This window comes from Anomaloglossus baeobatrachus, unplaced genomic scaffold (genome assembly GCF_048569485.1).
Source record: "Anomaloglossus baeobatrachus isolate aAnoBae1 unplaced genomic scaffold, aAnoBae1.hap1 Scaffold_2463, whole genome shotgun sequence".
NCBI lineage: Eukaryota > Metazoa > Chordata > Amphibia > Anura > Aromobatidae > Anomaloglossus > Anomaloglossus baeobatrachus.
The window spans coordinates 123,555-128,948 of record NW_027442072.1 but is presented as its reverse complement, the minus strand read 5'-3'; the positions used below and the strand labels follow the sequence as shown (position 1 = coordinate 128,948).

Genomic DNA, 5,394 nt, shown 5'->3' with positions numbered 1-5,394 from the left:
GAACGCACGCCTGCGCATTTGTGTTTAACGTCGCGCATGTGCAGAACGGAGAAAAGGCTGCGCTCACTTCCTAATGAAAGGGAGTGAGACGCATCTGGGAAGGGAAGGGAAAAGATTAGGGTTTGGGGATGATGAAAGGGCTTTCTACGGGCAAGGATGGCAAAGGGTGGCAGTGACGGAAAGTCAGGCAGCCTGTCCTGTCCTGTCCTGTCCGTCCGTCTTTTTGTATCATGAATTGGAAAGACTGCAAGGGGGAGGGGAGGTGCTTGTGTCCAAAAGGAGGAGTTATTCAGATTCATTGCAGTGGGCGGCGGCTGCAAAAAGCACCATTCTTCTTGTTTTTGCTCTGCAAAACAGCCTTTTCAAGGGTTGGCTTGGGTGACAAAATGTCTTCTGTAGGCGTGGGTTTGTCTCCCTCTCCCTAAGATGTGTCCGGTATAGGCCAGGGTGCCACTCAAGGCCGTAACCAATTCGGGTTATAGCTTCTCGGCCTTTTGGCTAAGATCAAGTGTAGTTTCGGAGGACGCTACCTTGGTCGGTACTGGAAGGTGCCTGGGATTGCACGTCTGCCGGCCTTGAGGAAGTGTGTGCGCCTTCTGGTGACACATAGCCCTCTTGTGCCTGGACGGTTCCCAGGCAACGGGAGGCGATCACCTTTGTTATTTTGAAGTCCTACTGATAAACAGAAAAAAAAAAAAATTAAATCTGTTCTTATCAGTTTAATATCTGATACGTCCCCTCTCTGGGGACCATATATTAAATGGATTTTTAGAACAAGGAGATGGAAAAAATCTTGCTCTGTCCACTCCACGCATTGACCTGGTATTGCAGTACCTCCAGGACCGGTGCACCCCTTCTTAACCCAGTTTCCAAAAGCAGAACTCAATTCACCTGATTCAAATGAGCCCCATTAGTGAATTGAAAGAAAGCAAAAACTTTATATGCACCTCAATTTGGCCAATTCACTTTTCACACTTTCACCCTTTTTTTTATCTTTCACACCTTTTACTTGCTTTATTGATGCAAAAAGCTGTGCCAAATAGCAAACTCATCTCCACTCAACTTGACCAACTCTGCTATGTCCCGTGCAGTATCTTATTCTCAGTCTTATCTAGATCATTTGCAATTGAATAGAATAGATCCCTTTTGGCTGCTTATGACTGTGTAAAATATGTAGCTTTACTGGGCTGGGATGAGAGAATCCATTGAAGCATGGTGTAGGGATTGTGGTTCCTGTGTGCTAAGAAGAGAGGCTGGCACCAGCCAGAAAGCCCCATTGCAGCCAATAATCACTTAATAACTTTTTCAACTTGTCATCATATGGGAGGCCTTCCATTCCTTGTAGTAGTCTAGTTGCCCACCTTTGAACTGACTCTAACTTCTGAATGTCCTTATTAAAATGTGGAGCCCAAAACTGGTTCCCATATTCCAGATGTAGCCTTACAAGTGATTTATAGAGGTGTAACAATACGTTGGGATCACGGGATCTAATCTCCCTTTTTATACACCCTAAAATCTTGTCCCAAGCAGCATTCCATCAGCCTCTGGAAGGTTCCTGGCGCATTGCACAGCTCGAAGGGCATGCTTTTGAACTCGCAGAGACCCATAGGGGTGGCGAAGGCGGTCTTCTCCCGGTCTGCCTCAGCAACGGACACTTGCCAATAGTGACTAGTGAGATCAAGGGTAGAAAAATAATTTGCAGTTCTCAATGCAGCTAGCGATTCCTCAATACGGGGAATGGTGCCGTCCTTCTTTTTTAACAGGATCAACAGAGCTGCCCAAAGGCTACAACTGTCACGGATAACCCCAGCCGCCTTCATGTTGCTCAACATGTCCTTGGTACACTGGCAATGTGAAGGTGGTATTGGCTTATAGCTCTCTTTGATGGGTGGGTGTGCACCTGTGGGGATGTGGTGGTGGACCCCTTTTATTCCCCCAAAATCTAGCGGGCTTCCCACCGGTAACCCGCTCCCCAGCTTGGATGGATGCTGAGGGAGCCCCTTTTGCCCGCAGGCTCTGGCCCTGGGAACTGTAGCCTTGGCGGTGACTGTGCTTCCCTCTACGGTGTGAGCTGTTGCCTTCAATCGGGTCTTGACTGCTGGGAAACCCTGGAGGTTCCTGTCGCTAACGGATTTGACCGGTTTTACGGCGACTCCTAGCCTGGTCGGGGTCCGTAGGCCCTGCCGGATGGTGCTGGCTTCTCTTCACTCCCCGATCTGGTACCGGCGGGCCACCGCCCATCCCCGGTCCGTACGGTTCACTCCAATCAGCCTCTCCTGCAGAAGGTCACCACCGTCTGCCAACCTTGCTGAGTGCCCGGGCCACACACACGGACACGGTCAGTCTCCTCTCCTCTTCACTTCTCTAACTCCAAAACTGATCTCTAATCTGACTCCTTTTCCCGCCTCCAGGACTGTGAACTCCTCGGTGGGTGGGATCAACCGCCTGGCCCACCCCCTGGTGTGGACATCAGCCCCTGGAGGAAGGCAACTAGGATTTGTGTTTAGCTTCGGTGTGCCTAGCCGGAGTGTAGAGCGTGTTGGTGTAGTACCTGTGACGACCTGGCTTGTCCAGGGCGCCACATTCCCCTATAGTAAAATGCAGACCGTCCGCGGGCTGCCCGTCCATCACCGGTTTTATTTTCACAACTGAAAAAGAATAAAACGGTAAAACATGTAAAAGCATCATAAACATTTTACAACGGTACAGCTTCCGCTCTTCTCCCACCCAAACAACCTGGCCCTGATGCTGCCCCTAAGAAGCGGGCAGCACCCCTTGACCCCAGTCCAGCACCAAGTTGCCCGAGCGGGTTCTGTCTCTTTCAGGGGGCCCACGTCCAAGGGGACCCCTGAACCCCCGGAGGATCGCCACCGGTTACGGTAGTGGCGGGCCTAGGCCATCCCTTTCCTCCAGGCCCATCCTCCCAAATCAGCCTCTCCGGAGGCGGTAACGGTGTCAAGCCAACAAACATTTTTATTTACATTGCACTAAGTTTGTGGTTGCCCTGCAAGTTCTCGGGCTTGTCCGTAAGCAGTTCCTTACGCAATGGTTGCACAGTCCCTACGGGGACAACAGTTGCCGGCAACGGCCGGTTTAATCACGGTTCAATCAGGTAAACTTCTTTGGTTGATCATCTTTACTTATCATTTAAAACTTTCAAACTGGTACACTCAACACATAAAGCCCCCCCCTTTTAAAGAGTAGTTTCCCTGTACCTAAGTGGGGGTCTACCTAGGTTGGGGCGAGTGGACCTTCGGGATCCGGTGTCAGTGGTGACAGGCAGTGGGGCAGAGGGAACAGTCAGTTCCTCCTCCCTGCTATCATGTGGGGCAGGCGGAGGCGTAGGGGAGCTGGGTACAGGTACATCCCTGGGCACTGGCTCGCGGTTAACCGTTTCCATCATTTCTTCATCCACGGGTTGTGGGAACAGTATCACTGGAAGGATCACCGCACCGTTCTGTGTAGGCCAGTCTGCTGGAAAATCACCCATCATGGTGTGGATTACCTCTTTTTCCTTCTCCACTGGACTGGGAACTGGAGCCTCATCCGCTACTCTCAATGCTGGTGGGCACTTCTTCAGGTGGTCTCGGGAAACCGTGGCCAAAGTCCCCCCCTGGTCACGGCTGATCTGGTAGGCCTTCCCATTCTCCCATCCTGTGGGCTGGACTACATACGGGGTTTTTTCCCATTGATCATCCAGCTTGTGGGCCCTTCTTTTCCGCTTCAGCACTACATCCCCAGGTTGGAAGGAACCGGCAGGCGCCTTCTTGTTGAAGCACTGCTCCTGTTGTCCCCGACTCCGGCACAAGTTCTTTTCAACATACTCCTGGACCTGTCGGTACTGTGTCCTCCGCCGAGTGTCCCATTCAGCTGTCGACAGGAGTGCTTCTGAAGCTTCCAAGCCCATTTCCAGATCCACTGGTAGCCGGCCGGGACGAGCTCTCATCAGGTATGCTGGAGTGCATTTCGTAGAGCTGGAAGGGATGTTGTTGTACATATCGACCAGGTCAGGTAGATTCTCCAGCCACAGGTTCCGCTCTTCCAGTGGTAACGTCTTGAGGAGGCCCAGGACCAAGTGGTTCATCTTTTCACAAATGCCATTGGTTTGGGCGTGGTAAGGCGTGGTCCGGATTTTCTTGCAGCCGTACAACTGGCAGAATTCCTGGAATACCTCTGCTTCAAAGGCCGGACCCTGGTCGGTAAGCACCCTCTCCGGGTACCAATGCGGTCAACAGAAATAAGCCTGGAAAGCCTTAGCAGCGGTGCGGCCGGTTAAGTCCTTAACTGGGACAACCACCAGGAACCTCGAGTAGTGGTCTACGATGGTCAGAGCGTAGGTGTACCCACTTCGGCTGGGGGTGAGCTTTACATGGTCAAGGGCAACCAGCTCCAGCGGTTGGTGTGTAATGATCGGGTGTAGGGGTGCCTTCTGGCTGGCCTCGTCCTTCCTTCTCAATGCGCAAGGGCCACATTCTCGGCACCAGGCCTCCACAGATTCCCGCATTCCACTCCAATAGAACCGCTCTCTTAACAACATCTCTAGCTTCTTCCACCCGAAGTGCACTGCACCATCATGGTATGCTTGCAGGACGGTGGGCACGTTAGCCTGGGGAATCACCAGCTGGCGGATCTTCTCGTGAGTCTTTGGATTAATCAGCTCGCGATACAACTTCCCCTGGTGTTGGTATAGCCGGGTCCATTCTTGCCACAGACGTTGGGCTTCGGCAGGGGCAGCAGGGTCTATCCCAGCAGAACCCTGTTCCACTAGAGTCTTGACCAGGCGGACAGCAGGTGCCTGGTCCTGAGCTTCCTGCCAGTCCTGTCGGGGCAGCGGATCCAGGTTCACCCGTTGTTGGTAGACGTGCACCTTCTCAGTGAATGGCCGGTGAAATGCAGGCAACTCGATCTCTTCGAGGTCATCATCCTCTGGCCCCTCTTCCGACAGGTGGGGCATCCGGGAGAGTGCATTGGCATTGACGTTGGTACGGCCGGCCCGGTACTTGATGGTGAAATCGTAGTTGGCTAACCTGGTCACCCACCGCTGCTCCAACGCGCCCAGCTTGGCCGTATCTAGATGGGTCAGCAGGTTATTGTCTGTGTACGCGGTGAACTTGGCTGCTGCCAGGTAATGGCGGAACCGCTCGGTGATAGCCCACACCAGTGCCAAGAGCTCAAGCTTGAAGGAGATGTAGTTCTCAGGGTTCCTCTCAGTCGGTCGGAGTTTTCGGCTAGCATAAGCTATTACCTTTTCCCTTCTGTCTTGGACCTGGGATAGAACAGCCCCCAAGCCCACATTGCTGGCGTCGGTGTAGAGGATGAATGGGCGGCTGTAGTCAGGGTACGCTAGGATTTCCTCTCCGGTCAGGGCTGTTCTCAGCTGGCGGAAGGATTCCT

The 5,394-nt window shown here is 52.7% G+C and overlaps 1 pseudogene; it reads left to right on the top strand.

The window, feature by feature from the left end:
• The first annotated feature begins 649 nt into the window (after positions 1 to 649).
• On the top strand, positions 650 to 856 carry LOC142262545 (U2 spliceosomal RNA; annotated as a pseudogene).
• Positions 857 to 5,394: the final 4,538 nt, after the last annotated feature.